The sequence below is a fragment of the Phocoena sinus genome, chromosome 7 (genome assembly GCF_008692025.1).
Source record: "Phocoena sinus isolate mPhoSin1 chromosome 7, mPhoSin1.pri, whole genome shotgun sequence".
Lineage (NCBI taxonomy): Eukaryota > Metazoa > Chordata > Mammalia > Artiodactyla > Phocoenidae > Phocoena > Phocoena sinus.
The window spans coordinates 93,779,721-93,799,679 of record NC_045769.1 but is presented as its reverse complement, the minus strand read 5'-3'; the positions used below and the strand labels follow the sequence as shown (position 1 = coordinate 93,799,679).

At 38.3% G+C, this 19,959-nt stretch overlaps 1 protein-coding gene across 1 annotated transcript in view; it reads left to right on the top strand.

Annotated features, from left to right (window-relative positions):
* THSD7B (thrombospondin type 1 domain containing 7B) overlaps positions 1–19,959 on the top strand; it is a 900,946-nt gene that overhangs the window by 133,344 nt on the left and 747,643 nt on the right. The gene's annotated exons all lie outside the window — the stretch shown is intronic.

Below are 19,959 nucleotides of genomic sequence, written 5' to 3'. Positions count from 1 at the left end.
TTGTAGATTGCTTTGGGTAGTATAGTCATTTTCACAATATTGATTCTTCTAACCCAGGAGCATGGTATATCTCTCTGTTTATGTTATTTTTGATTTCTCTCATCAGTGTTTTATAGTTTTCTGAGTACAGATCTTTTGCTTCCTTAGGTAGGTTTACTCCTAGGTATTTTTTTTTATTGTGATGGTAAATGGGATTGTTTCCTTAATTTCTCTTTTTGATCTTTCGTTTTTAGTATATTGGAATGTAAGAAATTTCTGTGCATTAATTTTGTATCCTGCAACCTTACCAAATTCATTGATTAGTTCTAGTAGTTTTCTGGTGGCATCTTTAGGATTCTCTATGTATAGTATCACATCATCAGCAAACAGTGACAGTTTTACTTCTTTTCCAGTTTGGATTCCTTTTATTTCTTTTTCTTCTCTGATTGCTCTGGCTAGGACTTCCAATATTATACTGAATAATAGTGGCAAGAGTGGACATCCTTTTCTTATTCCTGATCTTAGAGGAAATGCTTTCAGTTTTTCACCAATGAGAATGATGTTTGCCTTGGGTTTGTCGTATATGGCTTTTATTATGTTGAGGTACGTTTCCTCTGTGCCCACTTTCTGGAGAGTTTTTATCATAAACTGATGTTGAATTTTGTCAACAGCTTTTTCTGCACCTATTGAGATGATCATATGGTTTTTATTCTTCAATTTGTTAATATGGTGTATCACATTGATTGATCTGCGTATATTGAAGAATCCTTGCATCTCTGGGATAAATCCCACTTGATCATGGTGTATGATCCTTTTAATGTATTGTTGGATTCTGTTTGCTAGTAGTTTGTTGAGTATTTTTCCTTCTATGTTCATCAGTGATATTGGTCTATAATTTTCTTTTTTTGTGATATCTTTGTCTGGTTTTGGTATCAGGGTGACAGTGGCCTCGTAGAATGAGTTTGTGAGTGTTCCTCCCTCTGCAGTTTTTTGGAAGAGTTTGAGAAGGATAGGTGTTAACTCTTCTCTAAATGTTTGATAGAATTTGCCTGTGAAGCCATCTGGTGTTGGACTTTTGTTTGTTGGAAGATTTTTAATTACAGTTTCAATTTTATTACCTGTGATTCATCTGTTTATATTTTCTAACTCTTCCTGGTTTGATCTTGGAAGGTTGTACTTTTCCAAGAATTTGTCCATTTCTTCCAGATTGTCCATTTTATTGGTATAGAGTTGCTTGTAGTAGTCTCTTATGATCTTTTGTATTTCTGCAGCGTCAGTTGTAATCTTTCCTTTTTCACTTCTATTTTTATTGATTTGAGTCCTCTCCCTTTTTTCTTGATGAATGTGGCTAAAGGTTTATCAATTTTGTTTATCTTTTCAAAGAACCAACTTTTACTTTTATTCATCTTTGCTCTTGTTTTCTTCGTTTCTGTTTCATTTATCTCTGCTCTGATCTTTATGAATCTTTCCTTCTACTAACTTTGGGTTTTCTTTGTTCTTCTTTTTCTAGTTGCTTTAGGTGTAAGGTTAGATTGTTTATTTGAAATTTTTCTTATTTCTTGAGGTGAGCTTGAATTGCTATGAACTTCCCTCTTAGAAGTGCTTTTGCTGTGTCCCATAGGTTTTGGATCGTCGTGTTTTCATTGTCATTTGTTTCTAGGTATTTTTTTTAGCTTTTTGATTTCTTCAGTGATCTCTTGGTTGTTTAGCAGCACACTGTTTAGCCTCCATCTATTTGTGTTGTTCACTGTTTTTTTTTCCTGTAATTGTTATCTAATCTCATAGCATTGTGGTCGGAAAAGATACTTGATAAGAATTCAGTTTTCTTAAACTTTCCAAGGCTTGATTTGTGACCCAAGATGTGGTCTATTCTGGAGAACGTTCCGTACGCACTTGAGGAGAAGGTGTATTCTTCTGCTTTCAGCTGGAATGTCCTAAAAATATCAATTAAGTCTATCTGGTCTATTGTGTCATTTAAAGCTTGTGTTTCCTTATTTATTTTCTGTCTGGATGATCTGTCTATTGGTGTAAGTGGGGTGTTAAAGTCCCCTAGTATTATTGTGTTACTGTCGATTTCCCCTTTTATGGCTGTTAGCCTTTGCCTTATGTATTGAGGTGCTCCTGTGTTGGGTGCATAAATGTTTATAATTGTTATGTTTTCTTCTTGGATCGATCCCTTGATCATTATGTAATGTTCTGCTTTATCTCTTGTAACATTCTTTATTTTAAAGTCTATTTTAAATGATATGAGTATTGCTACTCCAGCTTTCTTGTGATTTCCCTTGGCATGGAGTATCTTTTTCCATCCCCCTCTCTTTCAGTCTGTATATGTCCCTTTGTCTGAAGTAGGTTTCTTGTAGACAGCATATATAAGGCTCTTGTGTTTGTATCCATTCAGCCAGTCTGTGTCTTTTGGTTTGAGCATTTAATCCATTTACATTCAAGGTGATTATCAATATGTATGTTCCTATTACCATTTTCTGAATTGATGTGGGTTTGTTTTTGTGGGTCTTTTTCATCTCTTGTGTTTCCCACTTAGAGAAGTTCCTTTCGCATATGTTGTAAAGCTGGTTGTGTGCTGCTGAATTCTCATAGCTTTTGCTTGTCTGTAAAGTTTTTGATTTCTCCATCGAATCTGAACGAAATCCTTGCGGGGTAGAATAATCTTGCTTGTAGGTTTTCCCTTTCAGCACTTTAAATATGTCCTACCACTTCCTTCTGGCTTGCAGAGTTTCTGCTGAAAGATCAGCTGTTAACCTTATGGGGATTCCCTTGTATGTTATTTGTTGCTTTCCCCTTGCTGCTTTTAATAGTTTTTCTTTGTATTTAATTTTTGATAATTTGATTAATATGTGTCTCAGCATGTTTCTCTTTTGGTTTATCCTATATGGGACTTTCCGCACTTCCTGGACTTGATTGACTATTTCCATTCCCATGTTAGGGAAGTTTTCAACTATAATCTCTTCAAATATTTTCTCAGACCCTTTCTTTTTCTCTTCTTTTTTTGGGACCCCTGTAATTCTTATGTTGGCGCATTTAATGTTGTCCCAGAGGTCTCTGAGACTGTCCTCAGTTCTTTTCATTCTTTTTTCTTTATTCTGCTCCCTGGCAGTTATTTCCACCATTTTATCTTCCAGCTCACTTATCCTTTCTTCTGCCTCAGTTATTCTGCTATTGATTCCTTCTAGAGTGTTTTTAATTTCAGTTCTTGTATTGTTCATCACTGTGTGTTTGCTCTTTGGTTCTTTACGATCCGTGTTAAATTTTTCTTGTATTTTCTCCATTCTGTTTCCGAGATTTTGGATTATCTTTACTATCATTACTCTGAATTCTTTTTCAGGTAGGTTGCCTATTTCATCTTCATTTATTTGGTCTTGTAGGTTTTTACCTTGCTCCTTTATCTGTAACATTTTTTCTGTCATTTCATTTTTTTTTCTTGAAGTGGGGGTGCTGTATTCCTGTCTTACTGGTAGTTTGGCCTGAGGCGTCCAGCACTGGAGTTTGCAGGCAGTTGGGTATAGTCGGGTCTTGGTGCTGAGATGAACACCTCTGGGATGCCTCACTCTGATTAATATTCCCTGGAGTCTGAGGTTCTCTCTCAGTCCAGTGGTTTGGACTCAGTGCTCCCACCACTGGAGCTTGGGCTCAGCCTCTAGCTGGGAACTGAGATCCTGCAAGCTGTGTGGCACAGCAGAAAAAAAAAAAAAAAAAGAAAAAAAGGAGCAGTACAATTAAAAAAGAATAAAAAATAAAATAAAATTAGAAAGATAAAAAATATATTAGGAAAAATAAAAATGTAATTGAAAAAACTGCAACAATGTAAAACAAAACCACAACTGAAAAAAGAAAAAAAAGGGAGGGGAGAACAAGCCAAAAAGAGCAGAACAATAACAAAGTAGAAAGAAGAAAATAAAATTAGAAAAATAGAAGATTTATTAGAAAAAAAAAAATATAAATGAATCAGCAACAACAAGGTAAGACAGAACCCCATCCTGAAAAAAGAAAAAAAAAAAAAGAAAGCCTTGGCTATGGGGTGTGGAGTTTGGGTCGGGGTGGAACTTAGGCAGGGGTGAGCTTTAGGGTGGGGTGGTGCCTAGGCCTGGGGGGGGTGACATCTGAGCATGGGGGGGGGGGTGCTAGGCACAGCCAGAAAAGACCTTGAGGGTGGGGCCTAGGCGGGGCGACGTTCACGCGTAGGGCAGGGCCTCTGCTTAGAGCCTGCACAGCAGGGGAAAAGCATCATGTCCAAAGAGGAGCCTCTGGAGTGTGAAGTTCGGGAGTTTGGTGGTAAGGCCCTGGATGAGGGTGTGTGGGTGGGGTTTAGGCCCAGTGTAGTTGGAGGGGGTCTCAGAGGGGGTCTCCGAGTGTAGAGGTGGGGCCCTGGGTGGGGGTTTAGGGGCGGGGCTTGGGCTCTGCATGGCAGGAGGGAGGCTCTGAGGGCAGAGGATTAGGCCCAGGAGCCCAACAGCCTCCCCGCTGCCTAAGTGGACAGGGAAAGCACTGGCTGCATTCCCTTCTGTTCCTCCACTCCCACCCAACGCCTGTCTCCCCCAGGGTCTCCCCTGTTGCCACTGGACCCCCTAACAGTGGGTGGGTCCCACTGGATGTAGGAACTCCTCCCCTCCCCCAGCTGCCCCTCAGGCTTGCCAGTCCTGTAGGTCTGGCCTTTACTTTGGCTCCCCCCTTCCCCCCACTTCCATTCCCTCAGGAGCCGAATGGCTGGAGTGGGCCTCAGTGGGCAGAGGATCAGGCCCGGCATCTCAGCAGGCTCCCAGGAGCCCTAGTGGACAGGGGAAACCTGGCCACATTCACTTTTAATCTTCTGCCCTCCCAGTGATCCCCCAATTTCCCCCTTTGGGAGTGGGATCCCTTCCCCACCCCCAGCCACTCCTCAGGGGCTGGTCCCATCCTGCCTCCACTTCTCCTCCCCCCTCACTCCCCCCCCCACACCCCATGTCCTACCCGGTCGCTGGGGGTTCCTTCCATCCCCTTAGGTGGACGTGGTCCACCACCGGTGCCTGGTAGGTGCCCTAGTTGTGCAGAGATGCGAATTCCATGTCCTCCTAGTCTGCCATCTTAACTCCACCCTATAATTTTTAAAATTGCATCTTGTTTTACAGATGCAGTGTGTTTTCATTGAGAGGATGTTAATAATAATTTAACCTTCTCCTTTTCATTCTCTGTACCATTTATGCTTCCTCTAAATCTGTTACTCTTTTATTCCTTTATTTGTTTGATCATGGCCTGTGATATGGGGAGTTTTCTTCTAATGTCTGCTGATCATTGACTATTTCTTTAGTGTTTCTGATTATTGAGGGTGAGGCCTTAAAAGCTGATTGCCATTCTGTGTACGTGACTCAGCTGTTTGGGCTTCTCTTTCAGGCTCTACTGAGTGGTGCACTGGCTTTTTTTATTGGGGGATGGATTTCTCAAAAAATCTATATCCATCAGTACCTGAAGGTCTTTTATCCAGGGCTTATTATGGATATTATTTAAGGTGAAGGCTAAGCTGCTATAAAAATGATGTACCCAAGTACATGGTTTAAAAATAGGGCTTCCCTGGTGGCGCAGTAGTTGAGAGTCCACCTGCCGGTGCAGGGGACACGGGTTTGTGCCCCGGTCCGGGAAGATCCCACATGCCGCAGAGCGGCTGGGCCCGTGAGCCATGGCCGCTGAGCCTGTGCTTCCGGAGCCTGTGCCCACCCAAGCTGGATCACAGGCATTTCCGTATTTTAGTGATGAAAAGAGCACAGAGCTAAAATCTCAAAAAAGATTTTTCAACACGTGACATAGAAGTTCCATATATGTTCCAATTCTCTGTAGCTGTGTAACAGCCCACTCTAAAAGTGGCTTCAAGCAATAACAGTCTTCATTTTGTCTCTCACATCTGGGAGTGGATGGGCCCAGCTGGATGTTCTTCCTTCGGGTCTCTTGTACCATGGTGCTCAGATGGGGGCAGAGGCTGACTCATCTGGAAAGCATCTTCATCCACATATCTGGTACCTGAACTGGGAAGACTCAAACAGCTGAGGTTGGAATGACTGGGACTCTTGAGGTATCTCTTTCTCTCTCTGTGTGTGGTTGTGTCCACATGCTTTCTCTATATGGAGACCTCAGCATGGTGGGAATTCTTACGTGATATCTGAAGACTCTCAGAACAAGCTTCCAAAGAGAAATAGGAAGGAGTTGCGTGGCTTTTTCTAATGTAGCATAGGAGCCGTGCATGGTCACTTCTGCTGCATTCTGTTGGTTGCAAGGGTGCCTCTAAGGAGGGGGCCTAGACTTCATCTTTTGATTGGAGGAGTAGCAAAGAATTTACAGAAATATGTTTTAAATTTGCCATGACCCATCATTTCTGGTCACACTCCATTGGTGAGAATGTAGTCACATGGTCACTGCTAGCCACAAGGCATGATGGGAAATGTAGTTTGCAGTTGGACAGCCATGTAAGAAGGAAAAATAGGTTCAGTCATGATTATCAGTCTTCATAACAGGGACTATTCAGTGTTTGGATTAGTCAGGAATTGAGACAGAGAGAGAGAGAGAGAGAGAGAGAGCGAGCGAGCGAGAGAGCGAGATTTATTATAAGGAATTGGCTCGTGCAATTATAGAGGCTGAGAAGTCTAGAGTCCCAGGAAAGCCATTGGTGTAGTTCCAGTCTAAGCCCAAAGGCTGAGAACCAGGGAAACTGTTAATGTAAGTCCTAGTGCAAGTGCAGGAGAGGAGCAATGTTTCAGTTCAAACAGTCAAAAAAGAGTGAGTTCTTTTTTCCTCTGTCTTTTTATCCTATTGAGACCTCAAACAGATTGGATGATCCCCACCCACACTGGGGAGGGCCATCTGCTTTACTCAGTCTACTGATTGAGATGCTAATCTCATCTGGAAGGACCCTTACAGGTACACCCATAATAATGTTTAGCCAAACATCCAGGCACTCTGCAGTACAGTCAAGTTGACACATGAAATTTACTATCTTAGTGTTTCCTGAAATGAACCCTGCCTACACTGGGTTACTGATAAAAGAATAAAGGCAGAATCTTAACAGAAGTGGCTTAACATTTAGTCCTCAGCATTTCACTTAATTCCTCTCTTTTGAATATGATACCTCATCACTGTCCTTCACTTTGGGTGCTCTTCTCAAAAATATCTTCCTGAGAGGGCTTCCCTGGTGGCACAGTGGTTGAGAGTCTGCCTGCCGATGCATGGACACGGGTTCGTGCCCTGGTCTGGGAAGATCCCACACGCCGCGGAACGGCTGGGCCCATGAGCCATGGCCACTGAGCCTGCGCGTCCGGAGCCTGTGCTCCGCAATGGGAGAGGCAACAACAGTGAGAGGCCTGCGTAACGCAAAAAAAAAAAAAAAAAAAAAAAATTTTCCTGAGGAGTTCAATTTTGTTGCCTGTTTTCCTGCAAATATTGAAGAAGGGACAGAGGAAGGGATCTGAGGGGCTAATTAATTCCATTTATAGGCTTTTAATGATCCCATATTTCAAGCCATAAGCCTTATTACTTTTTTCTAGGGCCTTTAGGACACAAACTTTCTCAGAGTTCTGTAAGTATAAATTGGTTTTTTCTGTTGTTACCATATTCTTCTGTAGGCAGAATCTTCAGCTTCCTTTACACTTTCAATTTGCTTACTTCTCCTCTACCTGTTCCCCATGTTCCAGAATTCATTGCTGTCTATTCTCCACCTCTAGTTCTATATTTTTGTCCCTTATTGACTTCCATCTTTTAATACCTTTACTGTCATTTCAAGGGAGTATTAGGAAGGAGTGAAAATACATACAAGTGTCTCATGTCCCCCAAGTTAATGGGAAGTCTTCTAACCTTTCTGTCACTTCTGTTTTAGGCTATATATTCTGGAATAGAATGGATGTTGAATGTTAATTTTTGTGGTGATTGACTCAGTTATTCTCTTTGAGCATGTACTCCAAAATCTGTTTTATAATAAAATTCACTGGCCAACCAAACTTTTCCCAGGTTAAAATTTTGTTTTAATTTAATCTAAATGTTCATTGGCTCTGTATGATTGGTGTCAGACTGAGCTGTTGGATTGGGGATTTATAGGGAGAAGATTTCTCCTTGGAGGTCAGATTATCAATGGAACAATTCCTTTACGGCCACCTGGAAATTATCTTCCTTCAACTTGTTCTTTCATGGTGAAATTTTGATATTTAAGATGAGTTTCATTTTTTCTTGACAGAGGATTCTATGCAAACAGAGAAAACAGAGGATTCTATGCAAAGAAGTATGAAAGTCAAAGATGAAAACTAGTCAGACCTATCAAAGTGGGATTGAAATATGAATTAAAGACCAAAAGACAGTATTACAAATTCCTAAAGCAACCTTAAAAGCTTATTTTATGAACATCTTCATGGCCATCATCTTATTACCGTGAATCACAGGCAGTGTTAATTGGAACTAAAAAAGGAGAAAAAGCCTAGCTTCTTGTGGGTTGGTTATAGATTTACTCAATTTGTGCAGTTATTTTGATATATCAACAAAGTTCCCCCAACTTTACAGCCACAGGTGACATCTGTGCTACAGACATTAGTGCCACAGGTAATATCTGAGACTTACTCAGAGAAATAATTTCAAAAGTGTATGTTTAACACCATTCATATTTACTACTCTTTTTAATACTATGTACTGTTAAAGCTTATTTTCATAGCAAATGTATGCATATGAATTAACCATCTCATCCTTTTGTTTCTTTTATTCTTTGGAATTACTATGGTAGCCAGACTGTGGTTCCTGTAGGCAATCTGTGATATTACTACCCTCTTACCTTGATCATTTTTCCCCCAAATGAGGAAAACAATAAGCTACTGTGGAAAGAAGTAGTTTTATCACCTAACGGTGAATTTCATTCATGGGTGCACTTCATGAATGAAACTGGTAAGAATAATATATGGATTATTTTTGTGTGGATTTTTCCTCAGGGTTAATAATTTTTTTTAATTGAATGCAGCTGCTCAAGGATTTTTGTTGCTAAGTATACTCACTATGTAGAAAAGGAATGGCTTCCTTTTAAATCTTTTTAGACTACCATTTTGAGGCTTAATTACTTAGCTGTATTTGTAGAGAACCTGTAAACAATAGAGATGTTGACATCACACATTAGGTAGGGTGCTGGGGTGGTTCAGATCACAGGTACCAAAGTCAGACTGTCTGGGTGCTAAGCCAAGGTGTGTGACCTCAACATTACGCCTTTGCTTTCTCATCACTAAAAAGGGAATAAATGAGAAAGTCTATGTAAAGCATAGTTCATATTCTGTATTACATACTCAAAGTACATTTTCTATACTCAAAGTATTACATGATCAAAGTCATATTAAGTACTCAATTAATGCTACCTTTTTATTGCTATTTAATGGATGCTACTGTAAGAGATTATTTCCTGTCCCTCCCACTGCCTGACATGTAGAACACAATTTAGTTTAGATATATAGACATGCAAGTATAAAGAATATTATTTCTCTCAAGAGGTCATCTGATATTCTTTTACTTTAAAGTTTATCTTCTAAAATAAGTGTTTTTAAAATTTCCATTTTATTGCTTATTTCTATTGGCCTTCCTCATGTACCTTAGCTGGTTCAAATATTGGATCTCCAATAATTTTGTCCCCTGACATTTCCATTTATAGAATGCTTTTATTGTTTTTAAAGCAAGGGCTGGGGATTCTATCCAATACAATTACCAGGCAGAATGCAATCTCAAAGCTTACTTAAGAGCCAAGAATGTGTAGCCCGTTTGACCAAACCTGCGGTTGAACTTAGATGGGTCCATATGATTGACTTCCTCCATCTTCAAATTTGGAGTGAGAAAAATCAAGGATGTGAGCAACACCTTTATATTTGATGATAAGGTCAAAAATTTATATTATAATACCTTTTCTTTTATCTTACCTGGTCCTGACGATAGCCTGAGATGTTTTGGGAAGGGTCGGGAAGAAACCAAGTTTGAATAGCATAGATATTAAGTGATGGAATCAACACTAGCCCAGTGCCCTTTCAAATTTTAGTGAAATTTTCATTATGCAAAGGTCTTTGGTTTTCCTTGTTTGAAACTTTGAACTTAGAACTGCTAATGGTGTTGCCATTCTCAACAGAGGGGCTTGTGAGCCAAAAAAAATACCACTTTTTATGTATCCTTAGATTTCATGTTAATTGGTTATCATTTTGGTGGTTGATGATCCAGATAAACAAATGTTTTATGCCAAGTGGAGGGTTCTCTTTACAGCTTTCTATGCTGTTATAATACAGTAATTATTACCATGAAAGAATGATTCTTTTTAACAACTTCATTGAAGTATAATTTATATACCCAAATTTACCCATTTAAAGTGTATATTTTAATTATTTTTACTACATTTACCAAGTTATACAACCATCATGACCACCTATTTACAGTTAATTCCCATTCCCACCCCGAGCCCTAGGCAACCACTGATCTAGTTTCTTTCTCTATGAATTTGCCTTTTCTGGATATTGCATATAAAGGGAATCATACAGGAAGTTGTCTTTTGTGCCTGGCTTCTTTCGCTTAGGATAACGTTTTTGAACTTCATTGATATATGCTGTGTTACAGCATATCGATACTTCATTCCTTTATATTGCTGAATAGTATCATATTCTGTCGTATTGATGTAGCATTTTTTTAATCCATTCACAAGTCGATGGACATTTGGCTTGTTTCCAGTTTTTGGGCTGCGATGGATAATGCTGCTGTGAATATATGTGTGCAAGTCTTGGTGTGGACATTTTCATTTTTCTTGGGAGTGGAATTGCTGGGTTATATAGCAAATAGATGCTTAATTTTTAAAGAAATTGCAAACTGCTTTCCAAAGTGGCCATAGCTTTTATATTCCCACCAGCAAATATAAGAGGGTTCCTGTTTTGCCATATTTCTTGCTAACGTGTTTTGTCTGTGTCTTTGATTAAATTTGTTTTAGTGAGTATGAAATAGTATCTCATTGTAGTTTTGATTGGCATTTCATTAATGACTAATTATGGTGTCTTTTCATGTATTTATTAGCTATTTGTATATTTTCTTTGGTGAAATGTCTACTCCAATCCTTCTTACATTTTTAAATTGCATTGGTTATCTTCTTGTTATTGAGTTTCAAGAGTTCTTTTTATGTTCTAGATACAAGCCCTTTATTGGATATGGGGTTTGCAAATATTTTCTTCCAGTCTGTGGCTTGCCTTTTCAGTTTTTAGTGGTGTCTTTGAAGTGCAGATGTTTTGAATTTTAAAGTCCAATTTATCAATATTTTTTTTATGGATTGTACTTTTGTTCTCATAGCTAAGAAATCTTTGTCTTATTCAGGTTGTCAAAGAATTTTCTCCTCTGTCTTCTTAAATTTTTGTAGTTTTAACTGTTACATTTAGGTCTGTGATACATTTTGAAATTCCTTTTTGTATGGTGTGGGTAAGGGTTTAAGTTCATTTTTTTGTTTTGGATATGGATATCCAATTGTATCAGCATTGTTTATTGAGAAGACTGTACTTTCCTCATTGAATTGCCTTGGCATCTTTGTGAAAATCAATTGACCATGAATATAAGGTCATATATAAGGGTTTATTTTTGGACTTTGAGCTCTGTTCCATTGATCTAAATGTCTGTCTTCATGCCATTACTACACAGTCTTGCTAACTGTAGCTTATCTTGATAACTTTATAATACATTTTGTAACTGGGAAGTTCTCCAACTTTGTTTCATTTAAAAATTCCTTTTGCTATTTTGAGTCTTTTGCATTTCTGTTTCCATTTTAGGATCAGTTTGTCAACTTCTGCATAAAAGCCTGATGGACTTTTGATAGGGATTATGCCAAATATATAGTTCAGTTTAGAAAGAATTGCTATCTTAGCAGTATTGTGTCTTCGGTTTATGAACATGGAATGTCTCTCCATTTCTTTTATTTCCCCTAGTAATATTTTCTAATTTTTAGTAATTTTTGGTGGATAAACCTTATACTTCTATTGTTTAATTTATTCTTAAGCATTTTATTCATGTTGAATGAAGTTCTTTTAATTTCATTTTAAGATTATTCACTGGTAGTACAAAGAAATACAATTTATTTATTTAAAGAATTTTATTTTATATTGGAGCATAGTTGATTAACAATGTTGTGTTAGTTTCAGGTGTATAGCTAAGTGATTCAGTTGTACATATACATGTATCTATTCTTTCTCAAATTCTTTTCCCATTTAGGTTATTACAGAATATTGAGCAGAGTTCCCTGTGCTATACAGTATTTTTAATACAGATCTTGTATGTGCCATGATTGCTTGTTAAACTTATTATTTGATGATTAAGCTACTCCCTGACTTAAAGTTGATGATAGTAGAGAGCTATGTAGAATTTTCTGGACTTCCTGGGTATTAATTGTAGGAGTAAAATTTATTTGCAGTACTTCCTGCCTAATAGAAGCTTGTAGTGTTAGGGTATAATAGGGGGGCACTGAGCCTTTTAATGATCTCTGCTACCTCTCTTGTCCAGAAGGCCTCTCCTAGCACCTTATCATGGCAAGAGTCTTTTTTCCTGCAAACAAATGAATAGAGAAAACATCCTTTAAAGTACCAATGGACCATGTTACGAAAAATACCCTTAGTTAAATGAAGAGACTATTAAGACATAGGAGAACTTGGCCAGTATCTTTTAGCTTATATTTTTGAGGGTACTTGGTTTGAATGGAAAAGATGTATTATTTTTCTGTTTCCTAAAACTCTGTTTAGAGATCAGTCCTGCAGTCTATGCCTGGTACACTCTAATGCTAGCCTCTTGAGAGTTAAGTGTCTTGTTTTTGTTTTAATATTTATCTCCATTGTGTATTATTATATGCTTCAAGTAACTACTATTTATCATTTCAACTACATGGTGCAACGATGTTTATTGCCTTCTTAAATGTGATTTTAAAACTGTATTCTGACACTGTAACTTTTCTTCTGGGAACACATGTCCAGTTTTATAAGGCAAATCAATTGGACAGTGTATTTCAGTTAACAAACTGGTTTTGTTCAGAACACGCCTATAGTTTCCAGTGAATCACAGCTATATTTAGTATCCTGAAATAGTGGGAGGTTTTAAAAAGTTCAAAAAGTAGCAAGTAGGTGAGAGTCTTGTTCGTTGCATTTCATTGGGTTTATATTAAAGTTGTAGGCGGGGTTCCTAAAATTGCTGGTGGGGAAATTTGAGGATTACCAATAACTAGATAGTCATGTGTTTGATGCTTACCAGCATTTATGTTAAGTTCAGAGACTCAGAAGGATTCTCATATTCCTACCCAGAATACTACACGTAAAGTCTTGTAAGATATTTAAGATTCAGTCGTGCAATACTTTAAACAAAGTATAAGTTCTATAATTGTTAACATGCCAATAACATGCTTGTGGATACTTAGCTGGCTGCTTTGGTGGTGCAGTCTCCTGCACATAGCATGTCTGCTGTGGCTGGTCATGAAAAATTACTTTTTGAATTAGAACTTAATAAAAACTTTCCCGGTCTGAACACTTAAGCTCTACTCCCTGTGCAATTAGTTGTTTCATTTCTTTCTCAGCAGTTGAGTAATGATTATGGCTCCAAGATGCAGTGAGAGTGATAAAGGGATTGATTAATTCCACTTGAAAGGGCATATGTTCAAAGAGAATCTAATCGGAACGCCATGAATGAAGATCTGCCATCTCTGCAGTGGAGAGTTGTACCCTTACATGGTGTCCCACCAGTGCTGAGAATAGGATCTCTAAACCAATGATACTTATCCACTTGGTCTATAAAATATTGAGTCTTGCTCATAACCTAGTGCACACCTGTGTGAGTGTATCTGTTCTTGCTACCATTCTCTGTCTTTGTAACAAGCTATTTGTGACAGTTGGAAAGTTTCCTTTGGCTCCTTTACCCTAGGGATGCCTTTGAGTTGCATGTTGTTATTGATCAGTAGCATCAAGGTTGCTTCAGAACCATGGCTTAATTTAGAACACACGGGCACACACACACCACTGCACAACAGAACCTTTCTATATTCTAATGTGGAAAACATCTTCAATATTACAGCAGTGTGACCACCGAGAAAAAACTTTTATTACATTTTATAAAAAACAAACAAAAAAGGGTCTATTTATCTAATACTTTATCAGTTTACATCGATTTGATACTTCATATTTTCAAGGAACACTTTTCATCTTAAATATATCTTTTACATACCACTCCCTTTCATTTTCATGTATTCTGTAATTTTTAAAATAAATATTTTATGACAATTTAGAAGTGACTGAAAACTTAATTTTTAAGAGCAAAATAAAACATCCATCAAAACTGGTGGGTTCACATTTTGATGAAATAAAGATAAGGATTCACAGCTGTGATTTTAGCATGGCGCTTAAACTGAATGAGTTTTGTTTCTGAGTCTGTAAATGAGTGGGTGTGCATCCCTGAATAAATAGAACACATGCATACTTCTTTTGGAAAGTGTCTCTTATATACAAGTCTCTCTCATAAGGCATGAAGTTGAGAGGATTGTATAAATTCGTGACACTTTGAAGACCATCGTAAGAACTTTTACTCAGTGCTTCCGTAAATCAGGAAAGGGTTCTCATTCCTTGGATTTGCCGATTGTTTTAATAAAGAAGTTTTTATCTGAAATGTCTTAGGTACTTTTTCCTGCCTTTACGCTTGAATGCTAAGGTTTTTTTCATGCACCAGATAGTTCTTGGCATTACTCTGTGGCAAGTGCTGTGCTGTGAAAGCTAAAGGGTGGAGCAAGACAAGCTCCTGTTTTTAGTGGGAGGGGCTGCCATTGACTGATTGCAACATGGAGCGAATAGACCGTGTGGCCCTCGAAGACCCATCCTGAAAGAACACCAAGAATTTCCTTCGAAGTTTTATTGATGCAAAACTTTGGATGTTTTAAGAATATATCCCTTACTCTGTGCTTCTTGCATTTTTTTCTTTTTAAGCCCTAGGATGTGTTTTCTGAGAATACACAAGTGCTTCCTAATCACTGCATTCCGAAACAGACAATGAGGTCAGTAAAGGAGGGTCACAAGATGACTGGAAAGGGGATGTTTGAGAAGAATTTCACAGATATTTAAATACTCCTCAGCACTTAGGGTAAATTTTTAAAATTTATTGAGCTTCAGCTCTTTAAGTCCTTTTGATATTTTGAAGACATTTCCAGTAGGGTGAACTTTGACAAGGAGAGATTCTCCCCAGGGAGTTTCATTTGTAATACTCAAGAAGAATGTACACCCTTAACAGGAGTTTCACAAATCAAGGATACTTTTTAAAAAGTTTTTTTGAAAATCATTTTGTATTCAATATTCAAGGCACAGATGCATTCAAAGGTTGGCTTTGCCATCTCTCATTCCATCTTTGTTGGACTCTCTGATTTGTCCTTGATTGATTTTGAAATAGATGAGCCAGCTTTTAGAGCAGGAGAATGATTTAATTATTACAGAACCCAAGAACCAAAATCAGATTTGATGGTATGTTGGAACAGTGTTCAGGATGAATTAGTGAACAGATGTGGAGTGTATGTCATTGATATCTGCTACCCTCACGTTGACCTGAAAGTGGTGCCTTTTCCTTTAGGTCTTCAACTCTAAATATCAAAGGGTTGAATTTATTGGTGCCTCTTAACCTGGGATGAGTTCACTTGTCTCATAATGGAAATTGGGGCACTGATAAAGAATCTAGAGCTTAACAAATGGAGGAAAGGACAAATGCAGGATATACTTAATTAAGTCGATGGTTAGGGACCACATTGTAGGATGATTAAATTAGCAGCCTGAACACCGATGTCAGTACTGACACCAGAGGTCAGCTAATTTATTTTTTAGTAGTTTCAAAGGTTACTGTGATTATTTGGATCATTATGAAACATATATTTAAGCAAATACTTTCGTAGAATTTTAGAGCTGGAAGGGACCTTGAGATCATCAGACCTGGCCTTCTCAGTAACAGGTGAGCAAGCTGAGGGCCAGGAAGACAGCTTGGAGCAACAGGGACAGAATGGGACATGGAGCCTCTCAGTCCGTCCTCCGCGCCCCATTTCAGGTACAGTTCACTTCCCTCTTCCACGTGAGCCAATGATGGAAAGACCAGAGCCTGCCTATAAGGGGGCAGATGGTGGACTTTGTGGTACCCATGCTACATTCTATAGTCTAAATAATAGGAGGTCATTAAAAGTGGAAGCTAAAAATCAATGAATTCAGCTGAGAGTTCTCAGGAGAAAAGACAGATGAAAAAATATAGCAGAGATGTTCAGAATGGCTTGTCAGAAGGTCAGGATTCCTCTCCCATCATTAGACAGAGGAGGAGAACCTGAGAATCTGGACCAGAATTTGAAGCTCTGGAACTGGATGAAGAGAGCAGCTACTTCCCAATATTTATGTGGGAGAAACTTCATTTTATTTTTTTGGTTTCTTTTTTTTAAATGGAATCATAGTTAATTTATAGTGGCTTTGCTGTACACCTGAAACTAACACAACATTGTAAATCAACTATATTCCAATAAAAATTAAAAAAAAAAGGAAAGAAAGTTTACACTGTTGTGTTAGTTTCAAGTATACAGCAAAGTGATTCAGTTATATCTATATCTATCTATCTATCTATATATGTGTTCTTTTTCAGATTCTTTTCCATTATAGGTTATTACAAGATATTGAGTATAGCTCCTTGTGCTATACATTAGGTCCTTGTGGTTTATCTATTTTATTCATAGTAGTGTGTATCTGTTAATCCCAGACTCTAATTTATCTCCCCACCTCTACGCCCCACCCCCTCCATTGCTGTCTCCTTTGGTAACCGTAAGTTTATTTTTGGCCTGTGAGTCTATTTCTGTTTTATAAATAAATGGAAACCTCATCTTAAAATCAATGCCAAGCATGGCTGACATTACAGATTAGGCCAGCACAAAGGCATTTGGAGGTTGGATGAAAGTGGTTTGTGTCAGAGCTTTGTACTTACTAGTGTGTGAGTTTAGCCTACTTGAGCATCCTCCCCCCCCCCCACCCGGCCTCAGTCTTCTACTTAGCTCTGTATTCCTTCCCTCATTCACTTGATAAACACTTACGTAGCATTTATTATGGCCTCTACCGTATTCTGTCAAACTGGGTTATTTATATGTACCCCAGAAAGCTGATTTAAAATATGAAATTGGATAATGTTCTAAAACATTTAGCACAAATTAGGAGGTAAAATTAAGCTAGAGTTGAACTGTTGGCCTGGGAAAACCATGGTGGTACCTGGCTGAGGCTTCCTGCTCTTTGGCCGGGGCCATCCCTGGCCTCCCAGGGGTGGGACAGCTGGTGCTGAGGCAATGATGGTGCATCCCAGTTGGGAAGAAGCAATGAGGGGTCTGGAGACCTCCAGGAACCTTCAACGATTGGCTCTTGGATCTCACTGGGAGGTAATTTTGGAACAAATGAAATAATTTGGACAAAGGAATTAGCACAAGCTGAGAGAAAAGAAAAAAAATTCTTGCTTCCAGAAAATGTGTGTTTCATTTGATTCGATTTTTTTGTTTTCATTCATCTGAGAACTTCTTTAGTGTAGGTGGTCGAGGGATTCCTGAGACTCATACAGTGCTGGAGCTGGTACCACCTTCTATTTTTTTTCAACTAAGAAAACTGAACCTGTGGGAGGGGAGGGGACTCTGTAATGGACTCCTTGGCCTTCCTCTTCGTATTTATCTGATGTGATCCTCATAGCAACCCTAGGGAATGTGTAGGTAAGTCTTTGTCTCCAATTCCATGTGGATTGCTTAGGACATTGCAGGAAGTCATTGGCAGAGATGGAATCAAAATTCAGCTTTTCAGATAAGTGGTTGGGTGCTCTTATTATCATCCTACTTAATTGGTAGTGAACTTTGCAGAACTCTACCTTCATTCCTTCAGTTGGCTGTCAGATGTTTATGAGGCAGTTGCCATGGTGCTTACCATATTCTAGGCCCTGAGGATACAATGATGATTTCCTTTTCTTCACTCTCAGGGAGTTTACCATCTAGTTGGTGGCATAGCACATAAGCAGACAATTGCAGAAAGAAAAGCCAACAGAGATATGTTGAAAGCATTATGAGAATACAAAGATTGTATGAGAAATATTTCTTTGAACAGTAGAAAAGAGCTATCATCATCTGTATGGTAGGCAGTATGCTAAGTGCTTTGTGCAAATTATTTTATGTATTAGAAAGACCATTTCATTGGCCCTAAATTAATATCTAGGTTTATAGTCATCCTTCCTAATCCTGATAGTACCTATTCTCTTTCCCAAGCTTCCATAGAATGTTCTGGTATGTAATGAAAAAGCATATATCAGGAATAACGTATCACTTTTTGTTGTAGGTAGATATACCAATGATAACCAATTTGAGACAAATTCCTCATTATACATTGAGACAGATTATTATTATGGATTATCTAAAATTGAGGGAGCATGTAGTCTCTTGCAAAGACAGAAAAACGTGAGAGTCTGATAGAAGAGGACATTTGGGGCTAGTGTGAAAAACCTCTTTACATCAGGGAGGGTAGGGAGGCATGCAGGCGGCTCTGAATGTTGCATACCAGTGGGAGACACTCCCAGCCACCAGCAGAGTCAAGATGTGGCATTTTTCTGCGAGTATAAACTGAGGTTCTCAGTCGCTGGTGGGAGAACCCAATCTCAGCATTCTAGCCCATTTAACCTGGTCTCCCCCACTTCCTCTGCTCTGCTTTTTGTGATCCCTTTTCTCATTTCCTCTCCATTTCTTAATAGAGGTCTTTACAATACTCTTTATTCCCTTGCTTATCCTATTTCCCTTGTTTGGGATGGATTTCCAGGGGAATCTGAGGTTAGGGATGAACTCTTTGTGTTCAGCTGCAGGCAGATACCCTATGAGAGCCTCCTAACTTAAAAATTTCTACCCTATGAGAACCTCCTAACTTAAAAACTTCTAGTATTCCAAAGTGTGTTCTGAATATTGGATAGAAAGAAAAAGAATGTGTATGTATATATATTGTGTATATATACTTATACACGTATATATATGTGTGGATATATAGAGAGAGAAAGAGAGAGGGGAAGAGGGAAGGGGAGGGAGGGAAAGGGTTGAGGAAGGTGTGTGGGTGGGGAAAGTGCACACCTTGATTTTCTTGTACTTGCAGGTGTTTCCTACTAGAAAAGGAGGATTTATTGGAAGCGGGGGGTGAAGTCACATAAAATAAACCTGAAATTTTGGGAGTCATCATACAGCCATTATGGAAAACAGCATGGAGGTTTCACAAAAAATTAAAAATAGAACTACCATATGAGCCGGCTATCCTACTTCTGGGTATATAGCCAAAGGAAATGAAATCACTGTCCTGAGAGATATCTGAGCCCCCATGTTCACTGCAGTATTATACAGTATTATTTACAATAGCCGAGACATAGAAACAACCTAAGTTTCTATTGACAGCTGAATGAATAATGAAAATGTGTTTTACACACACACGTACACACACACATACACACACACACACACACACACACACACACACAGGAATACTACTCAGCCATAAAAAAGGAAATCCTGCCATTTGAGACAACATGGATGGACCTTGAGGGAATTATGCCAAGTGGAATAAGTCAGACAAAGACAAATACTGTGATGATTTCACTTATATGCAGAATTAAGCACATGAAGAAATTTTCTAGATAAGAAACGTGAAAAAGGTTTCATTATATCTTTGATTAAAAATGGACAAAAATGGAAGCATTGATGTAGAATTAAGTAGTCTTCAGATTTTATTCTTTGAATCAGTTACAAAGATAGGAAATACTGTTTTTAAAATTTTAAATGAAAATTTAAATTTTTTATGAAAATTTAAATTTTTTATTTTCAAATCTGTACAAGTTGGTACATTTCAATCCACTTGTTCACCTACATTGTATCAAAGAATTTTTTTTTTTTTGCTGCAAAAAGCTTTATTGTTTCCATTTGGTCCAAGGCTTGGGAGAGGG